The 18,227-nt window shown below is 43.9% G+C and overlaps 1 long non-coding RNA gene across 1 annotated transcript in view; it reads right to left on the reverse strand.

Moving 5' to 3' along the window:
- Positions 1–848: 848 nt before the first annotated feature.
- LOC138651139 (uncharacterized) overlaps positions 849–18,227 on the reverse strand; it is a 31,699-nt gene continuing 14,320 nt past the window's right edge. Inside the window, exon 3 of the long non-coding RNA XR_011315442.1 lies at positions 849–4,203. This is a non-coding gene — a long non-coding RNA (uncharacterized lncRNA). The remainder of the gene's footprint in view (positions 4,204–18,227) is intronic.

Here is an 18,227-nt window from a genome sequence, read left to right on the forward strand (position 1 = left end):
GAGAGGAAAGAATGGGAGAGAGAGAGAGGAAAGAATGGGAGAGAGAGAGAGGCAAGAATGGAAGAGAGAGAGGAAAGAATGGAAGAGAGAGGAAAGAATGGGAGAGAGAGAGAGGAAAGAATGGGAGAGAGAGAGGAAAGAATGGGAGAGAGAGAGAGGAAAGAATGGAAGAGAGAGAGGAAAGAATGGAAGAGAGAGAGGAAAGAATGGAAGAGAGAGGAAAGAATTGGAGAGAGAGGAAAGAATGGGAGAGAGAGAGAGGAAAGAATGGGAGAGAGAGAGAGGCAAGAATGGAAGAGAGAGAGGAAAGAATGGAAGAGAGAGGAAAGAATGGGAGAGAGAGAGAGGAAAGAATGGGAGAGAGAGGAAATAATGGAAGAGAGGAAAGAATGGGAGAGAGAGAGAGGAAAGAATGGGAGAGAGAGAGAGGAAAGAATGGGAGAGAGAGGAAATAATGGAAGAGAGGAAAGAATGGGAGAGAGAGAGGAAAAAATGAAAGAGAGAGAGAGAGGAAGAGGGTAAGGACAGGAAGTAAGAGAGGGGGCCGGGAAGGAAGGAATGTAAAGACAGGCACAGTAACTGTGAGCATGTGCAGAAGGAAGCTTTGCTGCTGTGCCCTGAAGTTAATCTATGCAGGTACTGTTAAGCTATCTCCAGGTCACAGCAGTGGAGCTTCATACTGCACATGCTCACAGACACCTTACCGGTCCTTACATTCTAGGACAAGTTTCTGCCAGGGTAACAGGACAGCAGCCATTTTAATGTACTATTGTGATTACCTCTCTAGAAAACAAAATGTTATTTGCTAATTCAAGGTATTTAGTAATTTATTCTAATTATATTTTTCTTCTTACTTTTTTTCTATTCTTGGAGAACCCCTTTAAGTTGATTTTTTATTATTATGCTTCTGCCATTTCTCAGTCCACTGTCTGCAGAGAGCAGGATGACGGTAAGCTATGCCACGCTACACTATGGGACCTTTTGGAAGTCCCTGAAATAGTGAACTAAAAGGTCAACCTTGGAATGAAGAAATGAACTTCACAGGATGACCGAACCTTTTGCACCGCTATGTTTAGTTTTGCTTATACAGCTAAGTGTCAAAGCATTTCATTTATTATCCATGGCTACATTCACACATCTGCGCGACTCGTCCTACTGCTGTCCGTTTTTTGTGGTACTTTCATTTGCATTGCTTTTGAATTGTGATTCAACAGAAAAATTAGAATAAAATGTAATAAATATGGCCTGGACAAAAATGATGGTACATATTATATAGCAGTTTAATGTCTCTGAGATTGTAGCCATCCTACTTAGACGTGGCCACAAAAGGAAAATTGTTGACAAATTGAAGAGACAAATTATACGAATGTTAACCAATGAGCCTAGAAGAACTTCCAAAGCGATTATAGGTGAGCTCCAAGGCAAGGTCAAGGTCCTTCTGTGTCAGATCGCACCATCCGCCACTGTCTTGGCCAAACTGGGCTTCAAGGAAGACGACCGAGGAGGAAACCACTGTTGAAAGCAAATCATAAAAAATCTAGACTTAATTTGCCCCCCAAAATATTGACAATCCACAAATCTTCTGGGAGATTGACATTTTGGACAGATAAGACAAAACTGGAGCTTTTTCGCAACTCACAACAGCTCTAAGTTCACAGACACAAAAATGAAGCCTACAAAGAACAGAACATTGTACCTACTGTGAAACACGGTGGAATCTCGGTAATGTTTTGGGGTTCCTTTGCTTCATCTGGAACAGGGTGTTTTAAATCTGTACAGGGTACAATGAAAGCTCAAGACTATCAAGCCATTGTGGAGAAAAATATGCTGCCTAATATCACAAAGCTGAGCTGCAGGTCGTGGGTCCTCCAACAGGATCACAACCCAAAACACAGCTAAAATATCATGGATCAAAACAAACCCTTCTGAAGTGGTTTCTATGAAAATTAATCTAAATCCTACTGAACATCTGTGGACGGAGCTGAAACCTGCCTCCCGGAGAAGGTGCCTTCACACCTGAGACAGAGGGAGATGTTTGCTCATGAGGGCTCGGCCAAAATACCTGTGGACAGGAGCAGACGTCTCATTGAGTTACAGAAATTGTGTGTTTGTCGTGATTGCCTCAAAACGTTGTGCAACAAAGCACTGAGTTAAGGGTGTCCAGACCGTTTTTATTAAAAAAATTTTTTTCTGTTGAACCAAAATTCAAAAGCAGATCATTTTGGACGGCTGCCTTACATACGGCTGCCTTGGAAATAATTGTATTCAGATGGGAATGGGAGCTATAGGAGGTTTTGCTGACCAGCACAAACTACAAAGAGGCAGGATTGATAAGAAAAGGCTCGGAAAGTTTTTTGTACAGTACAACTGCGCAAGAGCGTGATGCCGGGGAGCGAGGAAGAAGCAGGAGGGCGGCATTGTAAGAAGATCCATTGCTTCCATTTTTTTTTTGTAAGTCACTTTTTTTTTTTTTTTTACTTGTAGGTGTTTTTTTGCGCCAAATTCGTAAAAAAATGGCTCAAGCCGTTTGTGAATTTTGAGCAGAATAAAAAAAATTCACTTGATTTCTGTCTTTAACCCGTTCTCAAACACTTCAAAAGTTGCACGTTCCACTAAAAAATAATTTCAAGATTTGTGCAAAAATTTCAGGCGTTTACGCAAATAGATGGTAACTTTTTTAAAAAAGCTTCAGTTAATGAATCAGCCAGAAACATATGGAAAATCCAATCACTACCCGCAATGATGAACATAAAAAAGCAGGCGAATACATATAAAAGAGGAATATGGGGCAAACGAAAAACAGCAAAAAAGTAGATGAATGTAGCGCAAACACAATAATGAATTGGCCCGTTGTCTCTAATCCTGCATAGCCAGCAAGGTGGCTCAATGGTTAGCAAGGTGGCTCAGAGATTAATGTAGTGGCTCAGTGGTTAGCACGGTGGCTCAGTGGTTAGCACAGTGACTCAGTGGTTAGTATGGCGATTGAGTGGTTAGCGAGGAGGCTCAGAGGTTAGCACGGTGACTCAGTGGTTAGCACGGTGACTCAGTGGTTAGCATGGAGGCTCAGTGGTTAGCACGGTGGCTCAGTGGTTAGCACGGTGGCTCAGTGGTTAGCACGGTGGCTCAGTGGTTAGCATTGTGGCTCAGTGGTTAGCATGGTGGCTCAGTGGTTAGCACGGTGGCTCAGTGGTTAGCACGGTGGCTCAGTGGTTAGCACGGTGGCTCAGTGGTTAGCACGGTGACTCAGTGGTTAGCACAGTGGCTCAGTGGTTAGTATGGCGATTGAGTGGTTAGCAAGGTGGCTCAGTGATTAGCACGGTGGCTCAGTGGTTAGCACGGTGGCTCAGTGGTTAGCATTGTGGCTCAGTGGTTAGCACGGTGGCTCAGTGGTTAGCACAGTGACTCAGTGGTTAGCACAGTGACTCAGTGGTTAGCACAGTGACTCAGTGGTTAGCACAGTGACTCAGTGGTTAGCACAGTGACTCAGTGGTTAGCACGGTGACTCAGTGGCTAGCATGGTGACTCAGTGGTTAGCATGGTGACTCAGTGGTTAGCATGGTGGCTCAGTGGTTAGCATGATGGCTTAGTGGTTAGCATGGTGGCTCAGTGGTTAGCAAAATGACTCAGTGGTTAGTGTGGTGGCTCAGTTGTTAGCATGGTGGTTCAGTGGTTAGCATGGTGGCTCAGTGGTCAGCACGGTGGCTCAGTGGTTAGCATGGTGACTCAGTGGTTAGCACAGTGACTCAGTGGTTAGCACAGTGACTCAGTGGTTAGCACAGTGACTCAGTGGTTAGCACGGTGACTCAGTGGCTAGCATGGTGACTCAGTGGTTAGCATGGTGACTCAGTGGTTAGCATGGTGGCTCAGTGGTTAGCATGATGGCTTAGTGGTTAGCATGGTGGCTCAGTGGTTAGCAAAATGACTCAGTGGTTAGTGTGGTGGCTCAGTTGTTAGCATGGTGGTTCAGTGGTTAGCATGGTGACTCATTGGTTAGCATGGTGGCTCAGTGGTTAGCACGATGGCTCAGTGGTTAGTACTGTTGCTTTGCAGTGCTGGGGTCCTAGGTTCAAATCCCACCAAGGACAACATCTGCTAAGAGTTTGTATATTCCTCGTTTTTGTGGAGTTTGTAAAAATGATAGGTCCATTTAGGTCCCTTCTTCATCCTGTCACCAGCAGATTATCAGGTCTCCTAGGATTATAGCTGTGAATAAAGATTATTTGTTTAATTACCAATCTCTGTAAATATTAATAGCAAACATAAGAAGGCCTGCGCCGGAGAAAAGACTTACCGATCTGCTGCTGAGCAAACATCCATGCTGTTCTGGATCCTATCATCATGGATCATTAGAACTTTACTTTCAGAATGATGGGAGTTTTTGGCACACTGCATTGTATGTAGTCTTAGGAATAACAGAAGAACGTCACAAGGCAGAGTTCTAAGAAAAGATGCTTCTGCTTGGTTCAGGACTAGTGATGAGCGAACGTGTTGGGATAAGGTGTTATCTGAGCATGCTCTGGTGCTAAGCGAGTGTCTTTGGCGTGCCCACGGCTGCATGTCTCGCGGCTGTTCGACAGCCACATTTACAGCATCTTTTTTTATTCATTGATTTCAAATCAATAAATAATTTACAGAGAACCAGTCAACACATTTTTACATACAGAAGTAGTGGTGTGGGAACATAGGTGCTTGTCCCCCAATAAGAATGACACCTTTTTTTGTAGAGATGCGATAAGCCAGTCATGAGAAATCTAGTGTAGAAGCCATATGCAAATCAGGCTGAAAGCGCAGTGGGGGCGTGCCACTGCACCTGGAATGTTTCTCCTAAGTGCAATGACACGCCCCCGCTGCACTTCCAGCTTGATTTGTGTATTAATTCTACACTATATTGGATCTCTACAAAAAAAGGTATAATTTTAATTGGGAGACAAAGGCCTATAAAGCCATGCCATTACTTCTATGTTTAAAACCTACTGACAGGTTGCATTTAAAGGGAATGTGTCACCAGTTTTTTACCACCTAATCTGAGAGCAGCGTGATGTAGGGACATAAACCCTGATTCCAGCAATGTGTTACTTACTGGGCTGCTTAGTGTAGCTTTGATAAAAATCACTGTTTTACCAGTAGGGGATTCTCACTGCTGGACTAGTAAGCCTGCTACCAGATAGTCCTCCACATTCATGAACTTTATATCACCACATCCCCAAAACTGATTGGCTATATTCTGCCTATGCACTGTGTACACAGAAAGCTGCCAATCAGTGTACTACATCATGGTACAAGACACGTAGACTTGTAATGATAATCTCCTGCTGATAAAACATTGACTTATTAAAACCGCAACGTGCAGCCCAGTAAATGACACATCCCTGGAATCATGATCTCTGCCCCTACATCATATTGTATAGTGGCACTCTGGAAAAGAAATTGGGTGGCATTTTTCCTTACATAGGATTTAACCATAAAAATGTATTTATTTCTTTGGTTTAAAGGAACGTTTGCAGAGAATAATAGCACAGTTGCGCTGGCTTAGTATGAGCATATGGTTTTCATTAAAGCACAGTAGTACTTATGATGCTTCAGTCCAGAGAGACATTTCATGGCTGACTGTGACAAACTAATCCCAGCCTTGGTATAAAGACAGAAATGTGAAGAATGTGCATTGGCCGCGTACAGTACATGGGCCCGCATCACTACTCACTGCAGTAAAAGCTCGATTTTTAAGCCCAGCTTTCATCACTTTAGAAGCATTTATTCAATACACTCACATTCAATAGCTACAGTGAAAAACACGTCGTTCTGCACAAGTTGGAATGGACCGAAAAAGATGCAGAATATCGGCACTCACAGCAATAGATGCCATGCGGAACAAAAATACAGTATATCACTTGGTGCAAAATGACAAAGAAAAGGTTGGTACATAAAAAGAGCAATAAGGGAATATATAAGTAACTGGGTTAACAACTGACTCACTGATAGGAAACAGAGGGTTGTTATTAATTAAACGCTTTGGTTACAGTCAACAGTGTAGAACAACAGGGGTCAGTATTTTGCCCTCTTCTTTTTAACAGTGGAGTAACACAGGGGTCAGTATTGTGCCCTCTTCTTAACAGTGGAGTAACACAGGGGTCAGTATTGGTCCCTCTTCTTTTTAACAGTGGAGTAACACAGGGGTCAGTATTGGTCCCTCTTCTTTTTAACAGTGGAGTAACACAGGGGTCAGTATTGGTCCCTCTTCTTTTTAACAGTGGAGTAACACAGGGGTCAGTATTGGTCCCTCTTCTTTTTAACAGTGGAGTAACACAGGGGTCAGTATTGGTCCATCTTCTTTTTAACAGTGGAGGAACACAGGGGTCAGTATTGTGCCCTCTTTTTAACAGTGGAGTAACACAGGGGTCAGGATTGTGCCCTCTTCTTTTTAACAGTGGAGTAACACAGGAATCAGTATTGGTCCCTCTTCTTTTTAACAGTGGAGGAACACAGGGGTCAGTATTGTGCCCTCTTCTTTTTAACAGTGGAGTAACACAGGGGTCAGTATTGTGCCCTCTTCTTTTTAACAGTGGAGTAACACAGGAGTCAGTATTGTGCCCTCTTTTTTAACAGTGGAGTAACACAGGGGTCAGTATTGTGCCCTCTTCTTTTTAACAGTGGAGTAACACAGGGGTCAGTATTGTGCCCTCTTCTTTTTAACAGTGGAGTAACACAGGGGTCAGTATTGTGCCCTCTTCTTTTTAACAGTGGAGTAACACAGGGGTCAGTATTGTGCCCTCTTCTTTTTAACAGTGGAGTAACACAGGGGTCAGTATTGGTCCCTCTTTTTAACAGTGGAGTAACACAGGGGTCAGTATTGGTCCCTCTTCTTTTTAACAGTGGAGTAACACAGGGGTCAGTATTGTGCACTCTTCTTTTTAACAGTGGAGTAACACAGGGGTCAGTATTGTGCCCTCTTCTTTTTAACAGTGGAGTAACACAGGGGTCAGTATTGGGCCCTCTTTTTAACAGTGGAGTAACACAGGGGTCAGTATTGGTCCATCTTCTTTTTAACAGTGGAGGAACACAGGGGTCAGTATTGTGCCCTCTTTTTAACAGTGGAGTAACACAGGGGTCAGGATTGTGCCCTCTTCTTTTTAACAGTGGAGTAACACAGGAATCAGTATTGGTCCCTCTTCTTTTTAACAGTGGAGGAACACAGGGGTCAGTATTGTGCCCTCTTCTTTTTAACAGTGGAGTAACACAGGGGTCAGTATTGGTCCCTCTTTTTAACAGTGGAGTAACACAGGGGTCAGTATTGTGCCCTCTTCTTTTTAACAGTGGAGTAACACAGGGGTCAGTATTGTGCCCTCTTTTTTAACAGTGGAGTAACACAGGGGTCAGTATTGTGCCCTCTTCTTTTTAACAGTGGAGTAACACAGGGGTCAGTATTGTGCCCTCTTCTTTTTAACAGTGGAGTAACACAGGGGTCAGTATTGTGCCCTCTTGTTTTTAACAGTGGAGTAACACAGGGGTCAGTATTGTGCCCTCTTCTTTTTAACAGTGGAGTAACACAGGGGTCAGTATTGTGCCCTCTTCTTTTTAACAGTGGAGTAACACAGGGGTCAGTATTGGTCCCTCTTTTTAACAGTGGAGTAACACAGGGGTCAGTATTGTGCCCTCTTCTTTTTAACAGTGGAGGAACACAGGGGTCAGTATCGGTCCCTCTTCTTTTTAATACTTTCTAATAATTGCAGCTGATACTAAACTCTTCAAGGTAATTAACAATGATGAGGATAATTTAAAGGGAGTTTGTTACTCCCAAAATGCATTTTTAAATTAGCAATACAGTGATATAAGGGACTTAGCCTCTATAAAAATCATACTACCACTCATATGATGAATTAAAAGAGACACAGATGCTCATGACAAGAACATAGTTTTTCCTCTATACAAGTCACTAGTGTGGCCCTTAGAATACTGGGTACAAGTTTGGTCTCAGGTGTATAAGAAGGACATTGGTAAACTAAAGCAGGTGAAGAGAAGAGCAAGGAATGGGTGACCTGCAAAACCATGATGGGTTGTCAAACATGGGGTTAATTAGTTTGGAAGAATGAAGTTTTAGGGGCGATCTTATTACAATGTACAATTATATGAGGTGACAGTACAGAGATCTGTATAATGATTTTTTTACACCTAGGCCTGAAATGATGATACAGGGCATCCTTTATGTCTACAGGAAAGGTTTAATTATCATAGACGGTGATACTTTACTGTAAGAGCAGTGAGACTATGGATTCTTTACAGTAACAGCATTGAGACTATGGATTCTTTACAGTAAGAGCACTTAGACTATGGATTATTTACAGTAAGAGCAGTGAGATTATGGATTCTTCACTGTAAGAGCAGTGAGACTATGGATTCTTTACAGTAAGAGCAGTGAGACTATGGATTCTTTACAGTAAGAGCAGTGAGACTATGGATTCTTTACTGTAAGGGCAGTGAGACTGGATTATTTACAGTAACAGAACTGAAACTATGAATTCTTTACAGTAGGAGCAGTGAGACTATGGATTCTTTACAGTAAGAGCAGTGAGACTATGGATTCTTTACAGTAAGACAAGTGTGACTATGGATTCTTTACAGTAAGAGCAGTGAGACTATGGACTCTTTACAGTAAGCGCAGTGAGACTATGATTCTTTACAGTAAGAGCACTGAGACTATGGATTATTTACAGTAATAACAGTGAGACTATGGATTATTTACAGTAATAACAGTGAGACTATGGATTCTTTACAGTAAGAGCACTGTGACTATGGATTCCTTCCTGTAAGAGCAGTGAGACTATTGAATTCTCTGCCACATGATGTTATAATGGTTGATTCACTAAAATAGTTCTAGCAGGGCCTGGTGTCTTTTTGATAGATAGATAGATATATATATATATATATATTACAGGTTATTGGTGCTGATTCTGTATTGGGATGTTAATCCAGAGAACTAGTCTGATTGCCGTATGTGGAGGTATGTGGAGTCGGGAAGGAAATTTTCCCCTAATGTGGGGCAATTCGCATCGGCCTCATGGGGTTTTGCCTTCCTCTGGATCAATGTGATCCAGCTCAGCTAGATTGACAGGTCTCTCCCCATTTGTGTATTGGAAGAGTCCTGTCAATCAAACTGAGCTGGGCGGGGACAAGCTCCAATTTAGTAAACTCTATTTTCTTTGAAAAGCTGTAAAACACAGATGTCTACAGTGGGGGAGCCTGTCCCTGATTCATGCTACTCTTGGTTCTGACAGCATAAATCACCTGACAGGGTCCCTTTAAAGGGGTTGTTAAGGCTTGTAGTTCATGTTTGCACTTACTGGATCCTCACAGCATGCAGTGTGCACACCTACAGGAGTCTTTAGTGTCTGGAGCGGGCGGCTGCATGACCGCTAATATGCGATTTGCCTACATGAGGTCACGTGCCAACTAGACGTGCACAGCCTCGCTAGTTGGAATGTGTCCGGAAGTATGCAAATCTAATACATGACCGCCCACTAACAGCATCAGCATCCTGACAGTGAGCATTGTGTGTGGTGTGACATAGAAAGACTGCAGACGTGTACCTCAAGCCTGGACAACCCCTTAAAGTCTATTTCCAAGGCTGTTTCATTTTTTTTTTTTTTAGATGTACTAGAAATACAGACGCTACATCGGCGTCACAGCTGAGCCCAATGATTGGCTGAAACGGTTACGTGCTCTATAGTCATGACGGCACTGCTGCAGCCTGTCAATAAGGTCGGAGGGAGTGGTGGTGGAGAGCTGGCACTGAACCAGAGCATCAGGGCATGTGGCTGATTTTATTAATTTTATCTATGAATAGCCGAGGGGCTTAAAAGATTTATTGCCGGAAAACCCCTAAATTGTTTTTCTAGCCAACAACCGCTCCTAGTGATATTAGCAAGCAAAATAATACATTTTGTTTTGTCCATTCAAAGGAAGTGTAGCAGCATGTTCCAGTATTTTGCATTTACAGCCGATGATCTGTCAGCTGAATGGGTGACTGATTGACGCTTGGGGGGAAAAAAGCAGTACATGCTGTACACCACAAGGTGGCAACATTCATCTAATGCTGTGCAGTTATTATTATTGGTTGTTTTCTAGCACCATTAATTCCACATATAAGGCTATGCAGAAATTTCCTGAACAAAACCGGACATTTTCTGCAAGAAATCCGCATGGTGATTTTTCGCGTTTTTTTTTTTTTTGCTGATTTTTTTGCGTTTTTTTTCCCCGGAGGTTCTGGGATGCAATAATATAGTGGGAAATCAGCAAAAAATCTGCAAAATTAATGAACATGCTGCGTTTTTTTCAGCGATGCGTTTTTTTCGCTCTGAACTTAAAGCCCACCGCTTTGTTATGCCCGTGTGCAGTATCTCCGGCACTATGGAGTGATTTTTAAGAGGTAAATGTTTTGTGTCATCTGGTGACGTGGATTCTTCAAGCCTTTGGTCCAGATGAGCAGATGACTTGCAGCACAGGCAAACGGCATTGGTAAAGCAACGTGAACCAGTGTGAACAACAAAGGATGTAGAGGATGTAGATAAACTTATGAGGTGAGTACAGCAGAGCCCTTATGTGGCCAGGCACCATGGAATAGCAGATACTGGCTTGTGGACAAGCACTCTGGAATAGAAGAATCAATTACGGAGATAGGTACCTTGGAACAAAGAGACACTTATTCTTTGAAACATAAAAGCCTAGAATGCAGACAGCAGAGCTGGATACATCAGCAGATACAAATGGATGAAGTAGCAGAGCTGGGTTTGGCTGGAGACTTATTTTGAGTAGCAAAGCTCAGAGGAACAGCGGAGCTGGGTTTGTTTGAAGGCACACTTGTAATGGCATAGCCAAGCAGAATAGCAGACCTAGGCTTATCTGAAGGCTCACATGGAGTAGCAATGCCCAGTGTAATAAGCATAGCTAGGCTTGTTTGAAGACACACTTGGAGTAGGTGAGATGAATCTGTGCTGCACTTTATGTACATGCTCAGTAGTGACCAATGCTGTGGAGTCGTAGAGGAGATGAATCTGTGCTGCACTTTATGTACATGCTCAGTAGGGAGGCAGGGCTGTGGAGTCTTAGGTGAGATGAATCTGTGCTGCACTTTATGTACACGCTCAGTAGTGACCAGTGCTGTGGAGTCGTAGAGGAGATGAATCTGTGCTGCACTTTATGTACATGCTCAGGAGTGACCAGTGCTGTGGAGTCGTAGAGGAGATGAATCTGTGCTGCACTTTATGCACATGCTCAGGAGTGACCAGTGCTGTGGAGTCGTAGAGGAGATGAATCTGTGCTGCACTTTATGCACATGCTCAGGAGTGACCAGTGCTGTGGAGTCTTAGGTGAGATGAATCTGTGCTGTACTTTATGTACATGCTCAGTAGTGGCCAGTGCTGTGGAGTCGTAGCTGAGATGAATCTGTGCTGCACTTTATGTACATGCTCAGTAGTGACCAGTGCTATGGGGTCATAGGTGAGATGAATCTGTGCTGCACTTTATGTACATGCTCAGTAGTGGCCAGTGCTGTGGAGTCGTAGCTGAGATGAATCTGTGCTGCACTTTATCTGCACGCTCAGTAGTGACCAATGCTATGGGGTCATAGGTGAGATGAATCTGTGCTGCACTTTATGTACATGCTCAGGAGTTACCAGTGCTGTGGAGTCTTAGGTGAGATGAATCTGTGCTGCACTTTATGTACATGCTCAGTAGTGACCAGTGCTGTGGAGTCATAGGTGAGATGAATCTGTGCTGCACTTTATGTACATGCTCAGGAGTTACCAGTGCTGTGGAGTCTTAGGTGAGATGAATCTGTGCTGCACTTTATGTACATGCTCAGTAGTGAGGCAGGGCTGTGGAGTCGTAGCTGAGATGAATCTGTGCTGCACTTTATGTACATGCTCAGTAGTGACCAGTGCTGTGGAGTCGTAGAGGAGATGAATCTGTGCTGCACTTTATGTACATGCTCAGTAGTGAGGCAGGGCTGTGGAGTCTTAGGTGAGATGAATCTGTGCTGCACTTTATGTACATGCTCAGTAGTGGCCAGTGCTGTGGAGTCGTAGCTGAGATGAATCTGTGCTGCACTTTATGTACATGCTCAGTAGTGACCAGTGCTGTGGAGTTGTAGTGGAGATGAATCTGTGCTGCACTTTATGTACATGCTCAGTAGTGAGGCAGTGCTGTGGAGTCTTAGGTGAAATGAATCTGTGCTGCACTTTATGTACATGCTCAGTAGTGACCAGTGCTGTGGAGTCGTAGGTGAGATGAATCTGTGCTGCACTTCATGTACATGCTCAGTAGTGAGGCAGGGCTGTGGAATCTTAGGTGAGATGAATCTGTGCTGCACTTTATGTACATGCTCAGTAGTGACCAGTGCTATGGGGTCATAGGTGAGATGAATCTGTGCTGCACTTTATGTACATGCTCAGGAGTGACCAGTGCTGTGGAGTCTTAGGTGAGATGAATCTGTGCTGCACTTTATGTACACGCTCATTAGTGACCAGTGCTGTGGAGTCAGAGGTGAGATGAATCTGTGCTGCACTTTATGTACATGCTCAGTAGTGAGGCAGGGCTGTGGAGTCTTAGGTGAGATGAATCTGTGCTGCACTTTATGTACATGCTCAGTAGTGACCAGTGCTGTGGAGTTGTAGTGGAGATGAATCTGTGCTGCACTTTATGTACATGCTCAGTAGTGAGGCAGTGCTGTGGAGTCTTAGGTGAAATGAATCTGTGCTGCACTTTATGTACATGCTCAGTAGTGACCAGTGCTGTGGAGTCGTAGGTGAGATGAATCTGTGCTGCACTTTATGTACATGCTCAGTAGTGAGGCAGGGCTGTGGAATCTTAGGTGAGATGAATCTGTGCTGCACTTTATGTACATGCTCAGTAGTGACCAGTGCTGTGGAGTCTTAGGTGAGATGAATCTGTGCTGCACTTTATGTACACGCTCAGTAGTGACCAGTGCTGTGGAGTTGTAGTGGAGATGAATCTGTGCTGCACTTTATGCACATGCTCAGTAGTGAGGCAGGGCTGTGGAGTCTTAGGTGAGATGAATCTGTGCTGCACTTTATGTACATGCTCAGTAGTGACCAGTGCTGTGGAGTTGTAGTGGAGATGAATCTGTGCTGCACTTTATGTACATGCTCAGGAGTGACCAGTGCTGTGGAGTCTTAGGTGAGATGAATCTGTGCTGCACTTTATGTACACGCTCAGTAGTGACCAGTGCTGTGGAGTTGTAGTGGAGATGAATCTGTGCTGCACTTTATGTACATGCTCAGTAGTGAGGCAGTGCTGTGGAGTCTTAGGTGAGATGAATCTGTGCTGCACTTTATGTACATGCTCAGTAGCGACCAGTGCTGTGGAGTTGTAGTGGAGATGAATCTGTGCTGCACTTTATGTACATGCTCAGTAGTGACCAGTGCTGTGGAGTTGTAGTGGAGATGAATCTGTGCTGCACTTTATGTACATGCTCAGTAGTGACCAGTGCTGTGGAGTCTTAGGTGAGATGAATCTGTGCTGCACTTTATGCACATGTTCAATAGTGACCAGTGCTGTGGAGTCGGAGTTGAGATGAATCTGTGCTGCACTTTATGTACATGCTCAGTAGTGACCAGTGCTGTGGAGTCAGAGGTGAGATGAATCTGTGCTGCACTTTATATACATGCTCAGTAGTGACCAGTGCTGTGGAGTCTTAGGTGAGATGAATCTGTGCTGCACTTTATGTACACGCTCAGTAGTGACCAGTGCTGTGGAGTTGTAGTGGAGATGAATCTGTGCTGCACTTTATGTACATGCTCAGTAGTGAGGCAGTGCTGTGGAGTCTTAGGTGAGATGAATCTGTGCTGCACTTTATGTACATGCTCAGTAGTGACCAGTGCTGTGGAGTCGTAGGTGAGATGAATCTGTGCTGCACTTTATGTACATGCTCAGTAGTGAGGCAGGGCTGTGGAGTCGTAGCTGAGATGAATCTGTGCTGCACTTTATGTACATGCTCAGTAGTGACCAGTGCTGTGGAGTCGTAGGTGAGATGAATCTGTGCTGCACTTTATGTACATGCTCAGTAGTGAGGCAGGGCTGTGGAGTCTTAGGTGAGATGAATCTGTGCTGCACTTTATGCACATGCTCAGTAGTGAGGCAGGGCTGTGGAGTCGTAGCTGAGATGAATCTGTGCTGCACTTTATGTACATGCTCAGTAGTGAGGCAGTGCTGTGGAGTCTTAGGTGAGATGAATCTGTGCTGCACTTTATGTACATGCTCAGTAGTGACCAGTGCTGTGGAGTCGTAGGTGAGATGAATCTGTGCTGCACTTTATGTACATGCTCAGTAGTGAGGCAGGGCTGTGGAGTCGTAGCTGAGATGAATCTGTGCTGCACTTTATGTACATGCTCAGTAGTGACCAGTGCTGTGGAGTCGTAGGTGAGATGAATCTGTGCTGCACTTTATGTACATGCTCAGTAGTGAGGCAGGGCTGTGGAGTCTTAGGTGAGATGAATCTGTGCTGCACTTTATGCACATGCTCAGTAGTGAGGCAGGGCTGTGGAGTCGTAGCTGAGATGAATCTGTGCTGCACTTTATGTACATGCTCAGTAGTGAGGCAGTGCTGTGGAGTCTTAGGTGAGATGAATCTGTGCTGCACTTTATGTACATGCTCAGTAGTGACCAGTGCTGTGGAGTTGTAGTGGAGATGAATCTGTGCTGCACTTTATGTACATGCTCAGTAGTGACCAGTGCTGTGGAGTTGTAGTGGAGATGAATCTGTGCTGCACTTTATGTACATGCTCAGTAGTGACCAGTGCTGTGGAGTCGTAGGTGAGATGAATCTGTGCTGCACTTTATGTACATGCTCAGTAGTGAGGCAGGGCTGTGGAGTCGTAGCTGAGATGAATCTGTGCTGCACTTTATGTACATGCTCAGTAGTGAGGCAGGGCTGTGGAGTCGTAGCTGAGATGAATCTGTGCTGCACTTTATCTACATGCTCAGTAGTGACCAGTGCTGTGGAGTCGTAGGTGAGATGAATCTGTGCTGCACTTTATGTACATTCTCAGTAGTGAGGCAGGGCTGTGGAGTCTTAGGTGAGATGAATCTGTGCTGCACTTTATGTACATGCTCAGTAGTGACCAGAGCTGTGGAGTCGTAGGTGAGATGAATGTGTGCTGCACTTTATGTACACGCTCAGTAGTGACCAGTGCTGTGGAGTCGTAGGTGAGATGAATCTGTGCTGCACTTTATGTACATGCTCAGTAGTGACCAGGGCTGTGGAGTCGTAGTGGAGATGAATCTGTGCTGCACTTTATGTACATGCTCAGTAGTGACCAGTGCTGTGGGGTCACAGATGAGATAAATCTGTGCTGCACTTTATGTACATGCTCAGTAGTGACCAGTGCTGTGGGGTCACAGATGAGATAAATCTGTGCTGCACTTTATGTACACGCTCAGTAGTGACCAGTGCTGTGGGGTCACAGATGAGATAAATCTGTGCTGCACTTTATGTACATGCTCAATAGTGACCAGTGCTGTGGAGTCAGAGATGAGATGAATCTGTGCTGCACTTTATGTACATGCTCAGTAGTGAGGCAGGGCTGTGGAGTCGTAGCTGAGATGAATCTGTGCTGCACTTTATGTACATGCTCAGTAGTGACCAGTGCTGTGGGGTCGTAGATGAGATGAATCTGTGCTGCACTTTATGTACATGCTCAGTAGTGACCAGTGCTGTGGAGTCGTATTGGAGATGAATCTGTGCTGCACTTTATGTACATGCTCAGTAGTGACAAGTGCTGTGGAGTCTTGGTGAGATGAATCTGTGCTGCACTTTAACCCCTTCATGACCCAGCCTATTTTGACCTTAAAGACCTTGCCGTTTTTTGCAATTCTGACCAGTGTCCCTTTATGAGGTAATAACTCAGGAACGCTTCAACGGATCCTAGCGGTTCTGAGATTGTTTTTTCGTGACATATTGGGCTTCATGTTAGTGGTAAATTTAGGTCAATAAATTCTGCGTTTATTTGTGATAAAAACGGAAATTTGGCGAAAATTTTGAACATTTTGCAATTTTCACATTTTGAATTTTTATTCTGTTAAACCAGAGAGATATGTGACACAAAATAGTTAATAAATAACATTTCCCACATGTTTACTTTACATCAGCACAATTTTGGAAACAAAATTTTTTTTTGTTAGGAAGTTATAAGGGTTAAAATTTGACCAGCGATTTGTCATTTTTACAACGAAATTTACAAAACCATTTTTTTTAGGGACCACCTCACATTTGAAGTCAGTTTGAGGGGTCTATATGGCTGAAAATACCCAAAAGTGACACCATTCTAAAAACTGCATCCCTCTAGGTGCACAAAACCACATTCAAGAAGTTTATTAACCCTTCAGGTGCTTCACAGCAGCAGAAGCAACATGGAAGGAAAAAATGAACATTTAACTTTTTAGTCACAAAAATTATCTTTTAGCAACAATTTTTTTATTTTCCCAATGGTAAAAGGAGAAACTGAACCACGAAAGTTGTTGTGCAATTTGTCCTGAGTACGCTGATACCTCATATGTGGGGGTAAACCACTGTTTAGGCGCACGGCAGGGCTTGGAAGGGAAGGAGCGCCATTTGACTTTTTGAATCAAAAATTGTCTCCACTCTTTAGTGGACACCATGTCACGTTTGGAGAGCCCCCGTGTGCCTAAAAATTGGAGCTCCCCCACAAGTGACCCCATTTTGGAAACTAGACGCCCCAAGGAACTTATCTAGATGCATAGTGAGCACTTTGAACCCCCAGGTGCTTCACAAATTGATCCGTAAAAATGAAAAAGTACTTTTTTTTCACAAAAAAATTCTTTTAGCCTCAATTTTTTCATTTTCACATGGGCAACAGGATAAAATGGATCCTAAAATGTGTTGGGCAATTTCTCCTGAGTACGCCGATACCTCATATGTGGGGGTAAACCACTGTTTGGGCACATGGTAAGGCTCGGAAGGGAAGGAGCGCCATTTGACTTTTTGAATGAAAAATTATTTCCATCGTTAGCGGACACCATGTCGCGTTTGGAGAGCTCCTGTGTGCCTAAACATTGGCGCTCCCCCACAAGTGACCCCATTTTGGAAACTAGACCCCCCAAGGAACTTATTTAGATGCCTAGTGAGCACTTTAAACCCTCAGGTGCTTCACAAATTGATCTGTAAAAATGAAAAAGTACTTTTTTTTCACAAAAAAATTCTTTTCGCCTCAATTTTTTCATTTTCACATGGGCAGTAGGATAAAATGGATCATAAAATTTGTTGGGCAATTTCTCCCGAGTACGCCGATACCTCATATGTGGGGGTAAACCACTGTTTGGGCACACGGCAGGGCTCGGAAGGGAAGGCGCGCCATTTGACTTTTTGAATGGAAAATTAGCTCCAATTGTTAGCGGACACCATGTCGCGTTTGGAGAGCCCCTGTGTGCCTATGCATTGGAGCTCCCCCACAAGTGACCCCATTTTGGAAACTAGACCCCCCAAGGAACTTATCTAGATGCATATTGAGCACTTTAAACCCCCAGGTGCTTCACGGAAGTTTATAACGCAGAGCCATGAAAATAAAAAATAATTTTTCTTTCCTCAAAAATGATTTTTTAGCCTGGAATTTCCTATTTTGCCAAGGATAATAGGAGAAATTGGACCCCAAATATTGTTGTCCAGTTTCTCCTGAGTACGCTGATACCCCATATGTGGGGGTAAACCACTGTTTGGGCACATGCCGAGGCTCGGAAGTGAAGTAGTGACGTTTTGAAATGCAGACTTTGATGGAATGCTCTGTGGGCGTCACGTTGCGTTTGCAGAGCCCCTGATGTGGCTTAACAGTAGAAACCCCCCACAAGTGACCCCATTTTGGAAACTAGACCCCGAAAGGAACTTATCTAGATGTGTGGTGAGCACTTTGAACCCCCAAGTGCTTCATAGAAGTTTATAATGCAGAGCCGTGAAAATAATAAATACGTTTTCTTTCCTCAAAAATAATTATTTAGCCCAGAATTTTTTATTTTCCCAAGGGTTACAGGAGAAATTGGACCCCAAAAGTTGTTGTCCAGTTTCTCCTGAGTACGCTGATACCCCATGTGTGGGGGTAAACCACTGTTTGGGCACACGTCGGGGCTCAGAAGGGAAGTAGTGACTTTTGAAATGCAGACTTTGATGGAATGCTCTGCGGGCGTCACGTTGTGTTTGCAGAGCCCCT

This window comes from Ranitomeya imitator, chromosome 10 (genome assembly GCF_032444005.1).
Source record: "Ranitomeya imitator isolate aRanImi1 chromosome 10, aRanImi1.pri, whole genome shotgun sequence".
Lineage (NCBI taxonomy): Eukaryota > Metazoa > Chordata > Amphibia > Anura > Dendrobatidae > Ranitomeya > Ranitomeya imitator.